This window comes from Panthera leo, chromosome A1, assembly GCF_018350215.1.
Source record: "Panthera leo isolate Ple1 chromosome A1, P.leo_Ple1_pat1.1, whole genome shotgun sequence".
Taxonomy (NCBI): domain Eukaryota; kingdom Metazoa; phylum Chordata; class Mammalia; order Carnivora; family Felidae; genus Panthera; species Panthera leo.
Genome location: NC_056679.1, coordinates 229,139,164 through 229,160,014, shown reverse-complemented (window position 1 = coordinate 229,160,014; position 20,851 = coordinate 229,139,164). Strand labels below are relative to the sequence as shown.

Below are 20,851 nucleotides of genomic sequence, written 5' to 3'. Positions count from 1 at the left end.
AGGAAGTGAGACAAAAAAGCAAACATTCTATACGATTCCATTTATGAGAGAGTCAAAATCACACCATGCTTACAAGGGTCTAGTGGTTGCCTTGTGGGTACGGATAATGCCCAGAAGGAGAGATGTGTCTCTGGAATTGTGAAAATGTCTGTTTTTGATCTGGGTGCTGGTTTCATGAGTGTGTTCGCTTTGTGAAAATCTGTTGAGCTATGCTCATGTAATATACACACAGGTGTCCCATGAGCTGTCTAGCTAGTTTGGCGTATGGTGTTCAAGTAGAATCCTGATTAATGGGCAGCGTGTGTTTGGTAACGTCATGCTACGTAACTCGGCTATATGGGAGTTCACCGAGTTAACTGCTTTAACCCCTACTGAAACTAAAGCAGACCAGTTGGGTACTTACTGGAAACAAGCAGATTGTGTGAATTCATGAATCGTTGTCTGAGCTGAGTGAATTATTTTAAATGAGTACAAACAACTTTGTGATAATCACAAAAATCCTTGCATTTTGAGTGGGATACTCAGATGTGGAAGGGAACTACAATCATTTCTAGTGGTTAACAGAAACCACCCTGTATGCTTCTAAATATTGCCAAACTCGCGTTGTGTTTTTTTGCATAACTTAATTGAAAGATAATTAAAGATAATGTGATAATTAAAAGCTATGAATACAATAGCTGCTTTGTGTGAAAAGGAAAATCTGACAATTAGTTCCCTTATCTAGGGCTGTGACTTTATGAGAATCATAGCATAGATACTGTTATAGAATGCCTTATGCAGCTCTTTGAGTAACTGGGAAAAAGTAAAACAATCTTTTCTGTTTTTTCCTTGTCCGTCTTTTTTCCCTACTGGTCAAAAGCAATAACAACAGCAACAATAATCCTCTCCCTAAAAAAAAGTAAAGAAAGAAGAAAAGAGAAAATGACTTATTTTTGTGGTTTTATAAATAAGGAAACAATACCAGTCAGCATAGCAGTCAAGAGCATTTTCCTTCTTTGAGATGCCTTTCAGTCTTACAAAGTGTAGCTTTAGTGCTCATATAAATGAAAGAGTCAAAGCAATGATTAATGCAAAAACTTTTTGCAGGCAGATATTCTATTACCATAGAAGAATATTGCCTAACGATGGAAAGCTTATACATTGTAAATTTAAGGTGAGCCACTGTCAAGTTTTTATCTTTAAATGAACCGTAATCTCAATGCCTGGGCCTCAAATAAGTCGTTGGCAATAAGTAAACTTTCAGAGTGCTGATGGAAAATATAATACTGAGATTACCCTCTGTGGTTGCTTTTCTGTAAGTGTTTCAGTAAAAAATAGATTTCTCAGGCAGACTTCTCCTAATCCAAAATTTCATTATGTATATTTCTACTGGCCAATCACCTACCATGTTAATATAATAATTTACATTTACAGAAGAATACAAGTTCAGCAGGGTAATTCTATTGGTGGGGCTGAGAGAAACTGTAAGGCAGTGGTGAAAATGGATGTGTGCAGCAAGAAGTAGCCTTAATTTTCACCTAAGTGGAGAGAATTAAATTCCTCATGTGATATATTATTTGTATTCTTTTTTTGGAGAAGATGGCCGATACAGAATTTGATTAAATGGTAAACAGTATTGAGGAGCACCTGGGTGGCTCAGTCGGTTAGGTGACCGACTTTTGATTTCATCTCAGGTCATGATCCCAGGGTCCTGGGATCGGGCCCCATGTTGGGCTCTGTGCTGGGTGTGGAGCCTACTTAAGACTTTCTCTCTCCCTCTGCCCTTGCCTGCTCCCCCCTAAAAGGAATTGTATCAAAAAACTACTCAGAACGACAAAAAAAGAACTCTGACAATGTGTTCTACTGGTGAATTTGTTATTTTTTAAAAGATTTTATTTCTTTAAGTAATCTCTACACCCAGTTTGGAGCTCGAATTTACAACCACAAGGTCAAGAGTCACATGCTTTACTGAGTCAGCCAGGAGCCCTTCTACAGGGGAATTCTGAAATGGGTGATATGAATGTTATTTCCAACTGCCCACTGTGTGGCCTTTTAGAGCTGAGGCAATTTCCGGATCTCAGATTGCTCATCTGTGACATTAGGACTCTGAACCAGATTGTCTGTGAGGTTCTCTTCGGCTCCAAAAGTCTAAAGTGCAATTTCACTATTTCCTTATTTTTAATTAATTTTAATGGAATACATGATTGACCACATGGAGTGGCTTACAACATGTTCTTTGGTAGCAAAGAAAACATTAAGTGTCTTTCTCTGCATTGCTATGATACCTTTTACAGGAGAGGATGGACAGAAGAGTATATGGTGGAAAGAAACATACCGTGTACTCAATCAAGGTGAGTGGTATTTTTAACAATTCAACTCTTCTGTTATGCCGTTGCCATCTGATTGTCTCTATGAATGAATGCATGTTATATATTGATGTATCATATTTAAAGCTCCCATGTATTCACTGTTTTCCGTTGACCAATTTAATGGTATTCTTAAAAAACACCTTATTGAAGTATGTATGATATACGTTAAACTACACTACTTTAAGTGTACAATTTGATAAGGTTTGGGCAAGTTCACTGTCTTGATTATGGTGATGGTTTCACAGCTGTAAACATATCTCAAAACTGGATCTCCTCTATCCTGACTTGATTCAGGATTCTTTCTACTATAACAATCTGTCTTATTGGTTCACCCAGTATACTTAATCTTGTAGGGTTTATTAAGAAAAATACTCAGTGTAACAAACTGACACAGGGAATGTAATACTCAGTGGACAAATCAGGGTTATCCACTTAAATTATTATATTTTTTATTCATTATTTGATTTATCCAACTTGACTTTTTCTTTCATTATGAGCCAGGAACTTTGCCGAGCATTAGAGATATTACCATGCTATTAATATGCTGGATGATAAAAAGTTGTAGTCTCTAAGACTTAATTGGAGATACAGTTAAGGAAGCAAGAGAGTGGGGATGTGATGTGAGAGAAACACAGGACGCTCTGGGGACAATGCGAAGGTCCGTATGCAATCTCATGCATGAAGGAAGACTTCCGGGAGGACGTGGTATCTGGAACCAAGTAGGATTTTTCCAAGGAACGAAGGAGTATGTGAGAGTGTTCCAGTAAGAAGAAACTGAATTTGCAAAGTCCCGCATAGGAGACAGAATTATGGAACTTGCGAGTAGCTTAACACAGTGCCCTGAGAGTTAAGGACATGGAGAGTTATCAGGACATGGAATATGCAGGCCCTGGTGGATTTTGTTAAAACACCAAATCCACTGGTCTGGAAATGGTGGAATTCAGATTTGGTTACAATAAAAGTCAAGTGGTCATTTGGAGAACTGTGGCTTGAATTTCGGTGATATGATTTTAGCCTAAATTAGATCAATGAAATTGCGAAGCAAACAAGTTTGAGAAGTAATTATGAGATACACATAGCAGGACTTCAAACAGAGGAGGTAGACGCTGATGAAAACAACAGTCAAGGCTACTTCCCAGGTTTGTGGTATGAACAGAGTGTTTGAACAGAATCACGATGTTGCTCACAGAATTAAGGCTTGTGGGGAAGAGGAAGGTTTGGTTTGTTTGATCTGTAGTGTACTCAAATTGGTGTACTCATGATTGGTGGATAATTAGATGCTTGGGTTTAAAGCTCAGTAAAGAGATCAGAGCTGGACTGACAATTTTTAAAATTGAGATATAATAGACATAAAACATTGAGTAAGTTTAAGGTGTACAAGGTTTTGATTTGATATTTACATATCGCAAGGTGATTACTACCTTAGCATTAGAGAACACCTTTATGACATCAATAATTATCGTTTCTTTTTTTCTGGTGAGAACCATGAAGACCTAGTCTCTTAGTGACTCTGAAGTTTATAATACAGTATTATTGATTATAATCACCAAGCTGTGCCTCGATCTCCAGACTTATTTATCTAGTAGTTACAAATTTGTGCTCTTTTTAAGTTACGTGATTTTTAAAAAGTTTATTTATTTATTTTGAGAGAGCGGGGGGCAGGGGGAGAGAACACAAACAGGAGCAGTGACAGGAGGAGAGAGAGCCAAGCAGACTGTACTGTCGATGTGGAGCCCAGTGCGGGGCTTGAACTCACCAACTGTGAGATCATGACCTGAGCCGAAATCTAGGGTCGATCGCTTAAGTGACTGAGCCATCCATGCGCCCACAAGTTTGTACTCATCTCCCCAGTTCTCCTACCCCTGCCTACTGGTTACCACCATTGCACTCTCTGTTTCTGAGTTTGGCTTTTTTAGATCCCATGGATAAGTGATAATCATTGCAGTCTGTGATTGAAGCCTTAAGGATAAGTTAAGTGCAGTGTAAAACCTTCTATAGTTACACATTTTTTCTTTCATACCTGGCTCTGAGTTTTCCAAATTCCACCTACTACATAAATATTATTATTCAGAAATATCTAGTTTGACGTCCTTACACTTTAAAACTTTCCAATCTTTTTTTTTAATTTTTTTTTAACATTTTATTTATTTTTGAGACAGAGAGAGACAGAGCATGAACGGGGGAGGGCCAGAGAGAGAGGGAGACACAGAATCGGAAACAGGCTCCAGGCTCTGAGCTGTCAGCACAGAGCCCGATGCGGGGCTCGAACTCATGGACCGTGAGATCATGACCTGAGTCGAAGTCGGCCGCTTAACCGACTGAGCCACCCAGGCGCCCCTAAACTTTCCAATCTTAAAAAACTTGCCAAGGCCCTTGAATCTCTGCCCTTTTCCTTTAGGAAAAAGGAGATGCATTATGATTTATTTAAAAAACAAAAGACTAATGCAGGGAGTTAATCAAATTAATACTGAAGTCCCCATACAGTACAAAGTAAATGTGACTTTTATAGTCTCTGAAATAGAAAGCATGATTCAAATGAACTCTTTTTAGCTATGCGTGGTGACATTTACTATTATAAGATAAACAGATTTTTCCTCACCTTTGTTTCTAGATAGTAATATTTTAAGAGAAGGATTATTAATCTTCAAATAATACTACAGATAATGAAATAGCTTTATAAATCATGGATATTGATCTGAATAAGTCCTTCATCCAAGAGATTGAAAAGAAAAAATAGGATAAAGGAGCAGAACAATGCTAATGTTTTAGTTTTCATTTTTAGAAATGGCAAAGCCAGGCAATCAAATGAGGAAGATACATTTTCAATCATTTTTGTGAGCCTAAATATAACTTTACAAGAAAATTGGATTCTGGATGGCAGTATAAAAAAATGGGATATTGATATAAGTGTTTACGCTCTTATGAAGAAAGTACTTTTATTATGACACTTGATTATTTTTATGTGAACGTAAAACCCCGATGTAGTGATAACTGTTTTTCACGAAATAATGTGACAAAAATATTTCCATAAAAAAGAATATATGATTTTTAACCTAGTTTAGATACCGGTTTATATTGATTCTTTTATCTGTTATTCTATATAAAATATTTAAATACAATTTTGATCTTTGCTGCATGTGTTCCCTATCGTAAGGTAAGGGGATAGTTTTCTTTTTAAAATTCTGCAGTGTTTTGTGTCAGTTATTTTGAGCAATAAATCACCCCCCAATTTAGGGGCTCCAAACATAAAAAGTTAGTATCACACATGTGCCTACTTTGGTTTGATGGTTTTATGATTGGGCTGGGCTTGTCATGAGTCTGTGCCTGGATTCGTAGGAGCTCACTGGTCTGGGAGTACCTAGGCTGGGCCTACTTCCCTTTGCTCAGCTCCATATGGTTCCTCAGGCCCTAGAAAGTTAGCCCCGGTTTATTTCTCATTACAGGCAGGGGTCCAAGAGAGACAGCAGAAATGAACACTAAGGGCTAAGGCAGGTCACAGGGTCATTCTAAAGTCAGGTTGCTCAGGGTGAGAGGGCATGGGTAGGGATAAAGAACAGGGGTCACTGTTTTGACATCAGTTGAACACATACTGTATGCTCTATTTATTTATTTGATAACAAGTTGTTCAAGAATTGAGAAGACGTTTTTTAAAAAGACAGCTATTTTGGGGAATGATGAAGACCTGAACCATTATTTTAATATTTTCATTATTTTTGGTTATTATGGTCGGCTGTAAATTATACAATGACTTTGAAATTTTTTTATAGGGAGACATAAAGACAAAAGAAAGAAATACATCGTTGTTTTATAAATGCTATGTGAAATGCACTGTGGCAATCATGGATGAAGAAACATCTAGGCTTTTCTGTGGGAGTCAGGGAATGTTTCCTATAGAAAGGAAGGTTTGATCTTCTGTTGACCAGATGAGCAGGGGTTCATCACATAGAAGGGGAAGGGCAGGGTGTTCCAGGCCAGGGAGGCATGAAGAACATGTTACGTACAGGGACCAACAACGAGTCAGTGTAGCAGGCAGTCAGGAGGAGAAGGCTGAGGTTGAAGTTGGAAAGTTCGTGGAGGCCAGATGGTGGGGAGGACTTTGGAGGCCCACTCAGGAATATTGACTTAGTTTGTGAGAATTATTAAAATCTGTGGATCTCTAAGACAATCAGACTCTGCTTTTGAAGGTCTTGTTACTTGTATCTACATTCAGAAAGCATGTCTTTCCTGATGATCCACGATGCTTTTCCTTTCTCCAAAGGATTTGCTAATTTGACTAGGGACTCTACGAAAGTGATTGGGCCACCTTCCACCTTTTTTCCTTTTCTTTTTCATAATCCTTAAAAAAGACAAAAAGTCAAGGGAGTATACTTCTTCTATACAAATTTTCAGAGTGTTTACTTTGGAGATCACAACATACCTCCTCATTGATTTGTAAAATAAATTACCTCACTGGATTTAGACTGGTAAACCAGTCATCTCTTTTCTACCCTAAATCTACTTTACTTTGCTAAGCTTAGCAGAGAAGCTGACAAGTGCTTCCCTATCTATACTCCCTTTGTAGTATATAATCTGTAGCCAAATGAAATTGCACCTATTTTTACCACTTTTTTAAAGCATGTAACTCTTTTAACAGCATAATAGGAGTGGAGTTTTGACCCAAGAAACCTAATCTATATGGTATGATGGGTGAATCTTTCTGACTCTGCAAGGATTCGGGCTAGAAACCTTAGAGTCTAGGCTAATTAGGTTATATTAAGTGTTGAGGGTCTTTTAGATACAAAGCCAGAGTGGATGTGATGGCCTGCTGAAACATTGGAGATAAGCAAAGGCAAAGCTCATCAAGTTTGTGTTTGGCGAGAATTAGGAGAGTTCATTAGATGATCCAGTGAGAAGTAGAAATTGAAAGAAAGGATGGCTTCGGTTTCTAACTTTCTAGTTCCAGATGCGTGCACCTTGGAAGAGCATGTTTTCTAGTTTCTCAAGTATTCGTAAGATCATCTATCTGCACAAAAGAAACTTCTGTACATATATCAGCATCAATGTCTTTCTGTTCTTGCAGTTCAATACCTAATACATGATAGCTTTTGAAGCTTCTGAGTTAAATCCACCATTTGAAAAGTTTTTTTCTGAAACGTTTCTCAAAAATATTTCCAAGTTGGGTTTTTTAAAAAATATTCTGTGGTAACTAGGTGAGTACTTTTGGGTTGACTTCCTTCAAGGCACTCTGTTTTCTTGTTCTTGATATGATCTTTGGTTACAAAGGGCACCTGCTCCATCAGGTTCTGAAATATTAATAAGGAACACTGTCTAGCTGGTGAAGCACCAACCACCACTAGGCAAGTGTTTGATAGCATGCTTCCTGCTCAATTTTCCATTCTGCAAATGTGTACTGGCTTTAAAGGTCAAGAATGGTACCACAGGGATTTTTGATTGCATTATTCTGATTTCTCAGCTATGAATCACTTTCTTTCCAAAGCTATAGAAGCAGAGGCTCTAGAATAAATTTAGTCATTACCCTTTATGATATTACCTCCACTTTGCCTGTCTGGCAAAATGCCTGCTATTGGCTGACATTGGGAAAGAGCTCTTCCGTTCTGCCTTAGAAGAGTGGGAAGGAGACAATCAAATAAAATAAACAAAATACAATGGGTTTCAAAGTACTCTTTTCTATTTTCTGGTTATTTACCAATGACCAGTTTTCTAGAACACTGATCATACCTGCTTAAAAAGGTCAAATCAGAACTCCTACACAATTTAACGTTAATTAATCAATTTATTTATTAATAGCTATGGCATTGAAATATTTATTTACTTATTCAGGATAAATAATTTCTTTGCTTCTAAGAAAGTTGTATTTTATCATAGGAAATGTGTAATCCTAACTTAAAAACACAGAAACACACATTTGTGTATATGCCTGTGTATAATATAGTTATTCAAACTACTGGCATTTGTGATGGGCATTGAAGAGGACACCTGTTGGGATGAGCACTGGGCGTTGTATGGAAGTCAATTTGACAATAAATGTCATATTAAAAAAACCAAACTACTGTCATTATTTATGTGATTTTAAAGACAGTAAGATAGATAGCCATTTTAATTTTTGCATTTTTAAAGTTTATTTATTTTGAGAGAGAGAGAGAGAGAGAGAGAGAGAGAAGAGAGAAAATGAGTGGGGGAGGAGCAGAAAAAGAGGGAGAGACAGAATCCCAAGCAAGCTCTGCACTGTCATTCCAGAGCCTGACGCAGGGCTGGAACTCATGAGCCCGTGAGATCATGACCCGAGCCAGTACCAAGTCTAACTGACTGAGCCACCTAGGTGTCCCAACTTTTGCATTTTTTATCCCCAAAGATGCATTTGTTTCTTTTTCTTAATGTACTCATCACAAATTTAACATCCCATATAAAATCTGGACCTTTGAGGGGCACCTTTGAGAGTTGTGGCTCAGGTCATGATCTCACAGTTCACAGGTTCCAACCTCGCGTTAGGCTCTGCGCTGACAGCGCAGAACCTACTTGGGATTTCTCTCTCTCTCTCTCTCTCTCTCTCTCTCTAAATAATTAAACATTAAAAAATATAAATAAATTAAAAAATCTGGACTTTGCCTTTTTTCAAACTAGTCTATTCACAATTTTGTCCAAGTTACTTTCATGTTTAAATTTATAAGTCCCTAGTATCTTGGAGTCCCTTTTGTGTACAGCCATATTACTCCCCCATCATATCATATCTATATCTATATTTGTTTCTATATAACAAACTTTACCGTCCTTTTCCATATTCCAGTAACATCTTAATTTAATGTGATCTGTCATGGACATGTGGTGCTCCTGTCTGCCATGATCTCTTTCCCTTTGTCTTTTGTGGCTATGGTGCTATCCCCTTACTGAAATACCCCTTCCCCACATCATGTACTCCTGGTAGGAGAATCAGTGTCAATGCTCGCTGCACCTTGACCATGGGATAGGCACCTAATCCAAGTCAGCCCGATGATGTGCACACAGAAATATGAAATGAACTCTGAGAAACCAAATGATAGGAGGCAACAGCTCAGTTCAATCTCACAGTTTTAGGTAGTTTAATTATTAGGAGATTCCATTTTACTTTTGATTCAATTTTAATGCATTTTTATTCAGTCTCACTTTTAATTCAAAGGTGCCTCTGTGATTCATGGTTTGGAGAGACTGTGATGCAGTAGAGGTGGGGATGTGGATTCATGTATCTCACACACAGGCTTCTTCTCTGTTGACTTCTCCTAGGGTTGTATTTTGGGAAGGGAAAAATGAAAACAATGGACTCTACTTATATGGTGTGATTGAACATTCCTTCTTGTTGGTTTTGTTCTGAACCATCGTTATCCTACAGGAGACTTAACATCGTTAAGTCAGGACTTTGAATGAAGGAGAACAAGTCTAACACAGCACCTTGCCCTGTCTCTTATCTGCCCATGGAGGGAAATAGGAGCAAAGGGGAAGGGAGCTTTAAACACCCTGCAAGCTCTGCCTCCTCACATAGGGAGTCCCTAACTTCCTCTTTATCATAATCCTCTTTATAAAGAGTCAGGTCTCCTGGTTCTCAAATATCTATGCATTGTTGTATTTGATATTTTCAGTGACCCTGAAAATTAAAACAAGTAATATATGGGATAAAATACATTTAAAGAAGAAGAGTGTACTGATCAGTGGGCATTAAAATAAGAAATTTTCAGATCCAAAACACAGTGAAAGCAAAATCCCTGGGAGGAAAGCAAGTGCCAGAACTAACTTTCACTCAGAGGGTTTCTGCCACACTCCAGAAACCTTGAATTCTGACGTTATGGTCAATTGTACCATATATGGCAGTGATAACATTTAGAGTTTGCTTAATATAGTGAAGCAAATAAGGTGAAAAAGAAGCAGGGTGATCTGGATCTCTGGACATCTAGAACGATCTAGAAAATTAAAGGAATGAAGAAGCTAAAACTTCAGAATCACACACACACACACACACACACACACACACACACACACACACACACATACACAGACAAATCTTAGCCTAGATACATCCCAGAGAAACTGTAGAGGAGCAAAGCCAAAGAGAAGATGTTAAGCTGGTGGATAAGTTTGGAGATGTGGTCATTTTCAGAGTATGGATAGACTAACAGCCTCTCAATAGCAACGGGGAAGGTAGAACATAATAGAATTACATCTATATTGAATTAGCGAAAAAAATATCTGTTTATCTAGAATTCTATTCCCGATAAAAGATCTTTTAGGAAAGAAGGAAGATAAGGACATTTTTAGATAACAGAATAGAATTTACCACTAACTACCCTCCCCAGACAGGAGGGAAAATGGATAGTTTCCAATAAAAAGGAGGAAGGGTAAACAAAGACATTTCTAAAATATAGAGTAAGACTCAGCTAACATTGATTGAATAGAAGCAAGAGCAAAAGTGATGGATAAAGCCATAATTTGATTTAAATTACATTTTAATAATATGTGCATTAAATAGGTGGAGAAAATATAAAGAAATATAGCATATGATACCCCAAAAAGTAAAGGAGAAACAGCAAGGTTGAACAACAGTCGATTGATACAGAGGTTGGCAGAGGTGAGGAGGGTGACGTGGGGTTTTTATCTCTGGTCCTGCTTGAAATGACAAGTATCAACAGCCCCTGGACTGCTGTCAGGTGCCACACTAGCTGATCCTTTGACATTAGAATATGGACTAATTAATGCCTTAGAACTCAGCTTCTAACCCTCCATTGTCAATACCAGGAAATCAGGAATAACATGCACTTCCATTCTTCAAAATTAATTAGGAAGGGACAGAGTTCCCCTGGGAACATTTTTTTGTGTGTGTGTGTGGGGTGGGGCATTAGTATTATTACAGGTGGATCTTATGTGAAGCTAGGGCTGTGAGCCACTCTTTATTAGTTGCAACTTTCATATGTTCTTTGGTAAAAATATAGAGACTTTTTTTAATTGAAAAGCATTTCATATTGTGATGATGTAGCAGATCAGGCTATTCTATATTCTACAGAACACATCTTACAAATTTTATTCTTGTATACAAGTCAAATATCCTGTAACATAGACCATCAAGACTTGCTTCAGGATGTTTCAATATTATTTTCCTTAAAATAAAGGAATACTGGCCTCCTAAGCATTTGTTTTTATCTTAGGTGTTACTATTTCTAAATGCGGATTCTTCAAGTGTCAGCAAAAATGTATTGGGCCAAAGAGAATAAGAAAGATCATTTTCCACAAAAATTCTAGACTTTAAACATAATGTTGTTTTCGTAGGAAATTTTCTAATTATCATTTAATGAATATACAATAATACATTTAGTAAAATGAACTTACTAAAACGCCCTTCCATATTTATTTGTTTTTGTAGACAGGTGACATTAATTGATTAGATAATGAAAAGCTACCTTATAATTTAAGGGTCTAATCAAAGTAATTAGAGTTCTGAGTGATTCAATTATTTGATTTGATTAATTTGATGCGTTATAATGTTTTTATTTAGAGAAATCAAAGTTTGTGTGAAACTGAGCAAGATGAAGGATATCAAAAAGTAAAGTCTAGCTTTCAGGGACATGAAACACTAGAATATCTTACATCTGGATATTACAATAGAATTTTCCAAACTGTCTAGTATGTTGAATAATACAAAGAATGAGGAGTGTTTGTGGGTGATCTTTTGATTAGATTAATTTCTTCTTTATGAACCGTGTTTCTCTTGTACAGTTGCCAACTTTCTTGCTTGTCTTTATAAATAATAATTGTTTTTGTTTTTTGATCATGTTCAGTGTGAGATGGTTAATTTTAAATTTAAGAAACATCTCATCATATGTTGTTTGCCTTAGCTTAGTGTTCATTCATTTTAAGCTCCTGATTTTCTGACTTGTATCTGTCATGTTGCTCTCTTTGATAACATTAACAACATCCTTTTAAAAACTCTTAACTTCACAATTTATTGGCATCCCCACAGAGCCTTGATTTATTTACTTATTTCCGGTATCCAGGCCCTGACATCTTTGCATCTGCTTTGACTATGTGTGTCAATAAAACGACAAAAACAACAACACAAAGTACTTGGCTACAATGAAAATCAATTAAGTTTTGGTCTAACTATATAAACTACTATGCTTTCATTAAAGATAAGTAGTACATGGCACAAAAATAGACACATAGTTCAAAGGAACAGAATGGAGTCAAGAGGTAAATCCATGCTTTTATGGCCAATTAATCTATGATAAAGGAGGCAAACAACAAATGCTGTTGGGAAAACTGGACAACTACACGCAAAAGAATGAACTGGATCACTTTTTCTCACCATTCACAAAAATAAACTAAAAATAGATTAAAGACCTAAATGGGAGACCCGAATCCACAAAATGGGAGGAGATATTTGCAAATGATATAACCCATAAAGGGTTAATATGCAAAATATATAAATAAATTCTACAAGTCAACATAAAAAAAACCCAGATAAGCCACTTAAAAATGGGTAGAGGACATGAAAAGACATTTTTCCAAAGAAGACACAGAGATGACAAACATACATGAAAAGATGTTCAACATCACTCATCATCAGGGAAATGCGAATCAAAACCACAATGAGATATTACCTCACACCTGTTATAATGGCTAAAATAAAAAACACAAGAAGTAAGAGGGTTGGTGAGGATATGGAGGAAAAGAAACCCCCATGCACTGTTGGGAATACAGTTTGGTGCAACCACTGTGGAAAACAGTAGGCAGTTTCCTCAAAAAGTTAAAAACAGAACTACCTATGATCTAGTAATTCCACTACTGGGCATTTACACAAAGAGAAACAAAATACTAATTTGAAAAGATACATGCACCCTTATGTTTATTGCAGTGTTATTTATAATAGCCAAGATATGGAAGCAACCCAAGTGTACATCTGTAGAAGAATGGGTGAAGAAGATGTGATCTATCTATGTATATATCTATGTCTCTCCCTCTCTCTCTCTCTCTCAGAATATTACTCAGCCATAAAAAAAATGAGATCTTGCCATTTGCAAGGAACATGGATGGATGTAGAGGGTATAATGCTAGATGAAGTAAGTCAGTCAAAGGTAAATGCCGTATGATTTCACGCATACATGAAATTTAAGAAACAAAACAAAGAAAAAGAGAGACAAACAAAAAACAAACAGACTCTTAAATATGGAGAACTAGTGGTTACTGGATGGGAGGTGCATATGGAGAATGGGTTAAATGGGTGAATGCGATTAAGAGTATCCTTATCATGATGAGCACTGAATAATGTATAGAATTGTTGAATCACTGTATCATACGCCTGAAACTAATGTCACACTATATGTTAATTACACTCGGATAACAAAAAAAGATAGGTAGTACATAGAATTTTTCTTCCTCGAAATAATTTGTATCTGATTGAGTTCTGTTAACCGGTGTATTTTGTTACCTTATAAAAATGGTTCTATTATTGCATTTGTTTATTGTTAGAAAGCTCTTTAAGTACTTTACCCATTAAGAATCTGTAAAAACTACTCAGCTTGCATTAAATGGCAGCTAAACCTTTATATTCCTCAAGTGATCTTGAACACAGCATCAACAAGGCAGACAGAAATGACTCTGCGAGTACACGGAATGAGACAAAGAGGTCATTTCATAACCACAGAGATGCCCAAATATCTCCTTCTTCTGTCTGACATGAATGATGTTTGTTTTGTTACCAATGACCTTGCTAGCCTCACTTTATTCCTTCAGCATCCGGGATAAATATTAGTAAAAATTATGTTAGTAATAATAACATATTAACCATGATACTACTTTAATATTATATGTTATAATATGCATAATATATTCTATAATAGTGACATATTTTATGTAGTGTACATCATTTATAGAAAATACACATTAAAATATATAATGAATATATAATTTTATTTATAGAATCATACATACATTTATGGCATATGTATGTGTAGTAATATATCAATTCTATGACACATAACTGATTGCATCATTATTTGTGTTATTATTACTGTAACCCTGCTTCTCCTTTTGATAACTTTAGTCCAGGACTGGCTCCTGCTTCCTTAAACCACTTTCCATAGAATTATCTAGCATAGGCCCAAATTTATTACAAATGCCTTTTTTTTTTGAAGATTTTTTAAAGTAATCTCTATACCCAACATGGGGCTCAAACCCACAACCCTGAGACCAAGATTTGCAAGCTCCATCAACTGAGCTAGGCAGACAACCCTCTATGAATGCCTTTCTCAGTCCCTCTTACTGAGATGCTCCAATTTCCACTGGATTGTGTTCAACCTTGCCGAAGCTAAATAAATAAACCTGACTTTGTTTATGTGTTCACTTATGGTTTTTACTACAGGCACAATATAATTCAGCCAATCAGAATCTGAAGATGAGTGTTGTCTTGAGCATTTTTTTCCTACTGTGGAACCTTGGGCAAGCACTTACTGGAAACACTGTGATCTTAGAGTCCCCATCTGTTATGTGAAAATACAATAGCAACTATTTCATTTGTGTTGTTTTGAGTATCAAATGTGAAGACAATTTTTGGGGTGCCTGGGTGACTCAATCAGTTGAGTGTCTGACTCTTGATTTTAGCTTAGGTCATAATCCCGTGGTTCCTGGGTTTGAGCCCCATGTTGGGCTATGTACTGACAATGTGCAGCCTGCTTGGGATTCTCTTTTGCTCTGTGTCTCTCTCTCTCTCTCTCTCTCTCTCTCTCTCTCTCTCTCTCAAAATAAATAAATAAGGCAAACTTAAAAGAACAAATGAGGAAATAACTTTTAAATGAAATATAAAATCCTATTCAAATTTTGTTGCTCATGCTGTCATATTCCATTATCCTGTTATTTAGGCAAAGTTCCCTTCCTGTTCGCCCATTGCCTGCTGAGCTCTGGCCCCTGACACTAGCTTTCTCTGATAGAAAATACTACCTTCTGTCTCCGATAGAAAAGAGTATCTTCTGCACTGCCACCTAGGGATAAGTCTGATTGCATTTTAATATCAATGCCATATTAATTAAAGAGGCAGTGCTCCAAAATAAATTGCTGTGGTTTCTAGATATACCCCCATGATTTCTGCGGTTGATGTTTTTTGGTTGACACAGTGACCCTGATTTGAAATGGTTTATATAAAGCAGAGTACCACCAGCAAGTTCTCTAATAAGTTTTATGTTTCTTGAATACAGTTTTATTCTGAACTAAATGAAGTACTCAGACATATTAGACTTCTAGAGTCATGGCTCTTAAGCAAAAGCAGGATTCCATTTTAGACATAATAAATAAAAATTCCATGGCTAGAACCCAATAATCTGCTTGTTTTAGAAATACCCCAGCTTCCTAAGCATGCTAAAGGGATAGATTTTGATTGAAGGTGTGGATAGCTATGGTTTTGACAAATTTTATCTGCAGCTTGAATTCTAAAAAGTTTCACCTGTGGCATAAAAATCTTACCTTTCAAATCACAGAAGGAAAAAATAAATCTATGAATTAAAACCATTAACAAATATCCTAAACATTTAGTTCAGAATTTCCAAAAATACCATAGTATTTCAAGGGAAACAAGGTCATGAGGAAATGTGAAACATTTACTTACTCCAGAAAAAAAGTGATATAAAATTATTCAGGTGTAAGTTATGACATTGGTAGTAGGTTGATTACAAAAATGGTCCAAATTCTCTAACACTCTTTGCCTGGCACGTACTTTGTACATTTTGTACATTTTTTGCTCCCCCCCAGAATGTTACAAAAATCTTTTAGTTGTAATGGTTAACATGTATGGTAGATTGATTGCAAAAGTTCTCCAATTCTCTAATTTACCCTCAATTCTGAACTAAGGTATCAAGAGGCTTTTCACGTGTCTGTTGCCTCTGGGATCTCTGCCAAACAATGAGAAGCGATGGGATGAGAGCCCATACTCAGGAGAAGGTGGGGTCATCCTCGCCTACCCATTACCCAGCTGACCTGCACCTGCCTACGAGTACATGCATAAATTCACCAAAGATCCATAGATGTACCCCAATGTGCACCCCTGCCATCTGACCTACAGACCCCTAACTATGCTTATGTTTGTATGCCACTGAGTTTTCAGGGGGTTTATTACACAGCAATAGCTAATTAATACGTCTATATTAAAACTTAGAAGTAATTTCATATATAATCAAAATAGCTCATTGGAACAACAGTTGGTATTAAAGTTTAAAGTCTGGCTCCTATGCAACATAAATCTTAGTGTATAAATAAAGTAATATTGTTTGACCTTCAGAGAAGAAAAGTAAGTAAGTAAATAAATAAATAGCTGAGGATGAGTTTTTCTTAGACATTCTCAATCAGCCCTACTATGGTCTATACCAGTTTTAAAATTGTTATCATTAACACGGAATTGGAATCAGAAAGCTTTTTCTGTAATGGGCCATATGGGAAATATTTTAGGTTTCTGGGCTTGCAGTCCTTATCACAACTACTCAAGCCTGCCATTGTATCACAAAAGCAGTCATAGGCAAACATTAGTGAATGGGTATGGATGTGTTCCCATAAAAATTAATTTACCAAAACAAGAGCAGGCCTGACATTGGAGTTAATCCCTTTTTTACTGCTTATAGTTAAGAAACCTACGTGTAGTAAAATTTTTGAGACCATCTGAGGACTTGGAAGATAATACAGTACCTAGGGAATCACTGTGTGTGAAACCTAGAATTTAAATATTCTTGGTGCATTGGGAAGCATGTTTTCTAGATTTTTCCTGAGTACATTTTTGTTTTATTTTTCTCTTTAACATTTTACTTTATCTTAAATCCAGTGTACTCTTGTAATTGCAAAATACATTTATTATTTAGCAGACAGAGGAATAGTTATTTGCCAATACTTCTCAGGGCTCGTGCACGAGCTAATTTAGCCACAAGCAAAGTAGCTTTTTATAAATATTATTTGTTCATCCTGTAATCACCCGAATGAGTTATTTTCATGGATATTGCCATTTCAGCATTACATATTGACCTAAATGTTAATCTTTCATCATACTTGAAATATTTAAAAATATATGCTGTGACAGAAGATTAGAGCATGTAAATATTTTCTATTACATGTCAATTACTATATTTTCTCATTTGAAAATATTGTCATCATTAAGAAAATAGTAGAGAAAAATTAATATATTTTCCTTTCCCCCAGCCATTTGGACACTATTAGTATATATTGTAATTCAGAAAACATATTTCTAAAAACTTTGCATTCTGAGATACACTAAGTCACAAGTAACAAGAGTTTTCTGAAAGTCTGAATAACAGCAGCATCCTGAAAGCTGTGCATTTTGAAATATACCATGATAGGTTTCCTTTTTTTTCATTTTTTTAAATGTTAATTTATTTTTGAAGGAGAGAGAGTCAGAGCATGAGCAGAGGAGGGGCAGAGAGAGAGGGAGGCACAGAATCTGAAGCAGGCTCCAGGCTCTGAACTGTCAGCAAAGAGCCCGATGCTGGTCTCGAACTCACCAATCGTGAGATCACGGCTTGACTAGAAGTCAGAGGCTCAACCAACTGAGTCACCCAGGCACCCCTCCAAAACAGTCTGCTTTTTAATGAAACCAGTATTACCCAGTCAAAAATTTCAACTACCATACAATAATCTGAATTAAGATAATTTGCCTTCCTTTTCTATTCTGGAAGCTCATGGTTCTTTAAATTGGACTCACTCCTATATCTTATTGTAAGTAGAGATTTAACTTCTTGTTATTCCTTTTTTTCTTATAGAAAACTTGGAGATCCCACCAAGATCAGCCACACGTAATTCACCCACTAGATATGACTTAATACCCTTTGGGTGTGGTAACACAGAGGTATGTGCTCTCCACCGACTCCCAGAAATTAATATGCAGAATTTAAGCTGCATTGAGCCAGGGTGATACCTGGCTTGATAAAGCAGTTTGTTAATTGTCTTACCTTCCCTCTTTTGTTGGCTTGCAACCTTGGTGGTTCTCAGGAGGAATCTGCAACTGCCCAGTACACAGAGGGCAAGGAGAGAGGGAAGACAGAGGCAGGCCACCCTAGATGGGTAGGTAGGCAAGTTTAACAAGCAAGGGGATCTATTTACAAGGCTTGTGTCCTTCCGCTGCAAGACAAGTAGGTCCCCGCACCTGCCAGATAGAATTTTCAAAGTTTACATAGAAGCTTTTAAAAATATGTTTTAATGTTTACTTATTTTTGAGAGAGAGAGAGAGAGAGAGAGAGAGAGAGAGAGAGAGAGAGAATGGGGGAGAAGCAGAGAAGGGGGAGACAGAATCTGAAGCAGGCTCCAGGCTCTGAGCTGTCAGCACAAAGCCTGACCAAGGGCGAACTCACAAACTGTGAGATCGTGACCTGAGCAAAGTCGGACGCTTAACCGACTGAGCCACCCAGGTGCCCCTGTGTAGAAGCTTTAGCAGAGTTCAGTCACATGTTGCACGTTGGGAAAGGTCACTGAAACCACACAACCAGGGGATGACCCTTGGGCTGGACCCCGGCACCGGGAGGCTTCTCCCCCCAACCCCCCATCTTTGGAACTTAGTTCCGGCTTGCCTTTCTTGCTCTCAGAGGCTGCTCCAAGGACACAGCCTCGAGACAGCCTTGTGATGCTGAGAACACCTGCTTGGTATATGTGACCGCACCCAGTTAAGGCCTTTCTACAAGCTTTTAAGGTTTGGAGGGCAGGTGTGGGGAACCACTCCTCTTGCTGCCCTCCCCCCTCCCCCCCCCCCCCCCCCAAGCCTTATTTGTAAGTTTCCTTTGCTGATTAAAATTGCCACCGACCAGCCTGGAGGCCCTGCCTCTCTCCCTGCCCTCCAGCTATGGGAGATTTCACACAGAAAGCTCCGGAGAGAGTTTGGAACCTGCACCAGACGGTCTCCACCCCGCACTGCTCTCTCAAGGCTGCATCCTGGAAAAGGGCTCCCACCGTGGGAAGAGCCAGCAAGCGTGCATTCCAAGGACAAGGAGGGGGTGAGGAAGCCCCGTTGCCCAGGCCCAGCTGGTGGGTCAGCGGGTGGTCACGACCCTCAGATGACTTCCTCTAACAGGTGTCCCTCCTCCACCCTCTGTCCCTGTTTCCTTCACCTCCCAAATAAACTGCTTGATCCTCTATGTTCATCGGCCTTTGGAGGAAGTCAGTGACCAGGCAAGATCGGTAAGTGTTTTCTCCCTCTGACAGCCGTTTTACAAACAGTGATTGTGTTACTCTGAGATATCAAAAAATACATAGAATTTCCACCATTTTGGATTGCTTTAAATTTTTTGTAACGTTTATTCATTTTTGAAAGAGAGAGAGAGTGCGTGAGTGGGGGAGGAGCAGAGAGAGAGGGAGACACAGAATCTGAAGCAGGCTCCGGGCTCTGGGCTGTCAGCACAGAGCCCGATGCGGGGCTCGAACTCACAGACCGTGAGATCATGACCTGAGCTGAAGTCGGTGGCTTAACTGACTGAGCCACCCAGGTGCCCCCATTTTGTATTGTTTTAAATCGATTAAGTTTTGATTGTTTGGATATTTTCTAAGGGAGGTTAAGGCCTATAAAGAGAGAAAATCAAAGTAGTCACAAAGCAATGTTTTGCGTATTTTTCTTGTCTTTAAAAACATAGTATATTATAAATAAAGTGATAAATTCTGTGTGCTATACGAGTTACTCATAATATGCTTAAAGTTGCTATGCTTCAAGCTACTGTTATGTTTTATTACATGTGTATGTATTTTAAGAATGTGCATATGTATATTGTCATTATTAATCAAAGTAACTGATAAATAAGGGAAAGGAATAAAACCTTCGGGAGAAAATTGTTCTTAAACACAGCAAATATCAGTGTTCTTATATTTGTCCAGAAAACAGAGGTTCTCAGCAGAACACTCTCATGTCCTGAGCAACTGTTGACTTATTGTGCTTTTGATATTAATTTTATCATGTTCTTGAATTGTTTTGAACAAAAGTTCTGACTTCCATGAAAAATCAAATCTATAATAATTGGGGGTTTGTTTAATTTGAAGAATATTGTCTAACATATTAATTGTATGGACAAGGCAGCAATGGTTTCTTGTCCTGAGGTTCCTCTGACTTATACTCATCTATTGATGTAATAATAACTCTTCTCTGATAGTCCTTTTTGATTTGGCTTTCTAAAATCAGGTCCCAAATTAAAAGTGGCTGTGAGGTAACACCAAAGTCTCACTCTAGTAATTTGTAACCATGAGGGAAGGTATGCATGAGTACGGAGGGACAGTGAATTCAGCAGGTCTGGAAAACATTGATATTTTCCATATTTTTAATGAGCTCAATAAGGCAATGAGAAGTAATATTTTAAAATGTTTATTTATTTTTTTTAGAGAGAGGGTGGGGAGAGGCCGAGAGAGAGGGAGAAAGAATCCCAAGCAGGCTTTGGGCTGTCAGTGTGGAGCCCTACTTGGTGCTCGATCCCATGAACCATGAGATCACGACCTGAGCCAGTTCAAGAGTCGGGGCTTACCAA

General features: G+C 37.6%; 1 long non-coding RNA gene across 2 annotated transcripts in view; it reads left to right on the top strand.

Annotated features, from left to right (window-relative positions):
* Positions 1-19,507, top strand: part of LOC122202087 — a 39,971-nt gene extending 20,464 nt beyond the window's left edge. Inside the window, exons 3-6 of one of the 2 annotated variants that reach the window (XR_006194454.1) lie at positions 2,274-2,330; positions 18,116-18,201; positions 18,345-18,416; positions 19,187-19,507. This is a non-coding gene — a long non-coding RNA (uncharacterized LOC122202087). The remainder of the gene's footprint in view (positions 1-2,273; positions 2,331-18,115; positions 18,202-18,344; positions 18,417-19,186) is intronic. The other variant, XR_006194456.1, reaches the window with a different exon arrangement.
* The last annotated feature ends 1,344 nt before the right edge of the window (positions 19,508-20,851 follow it).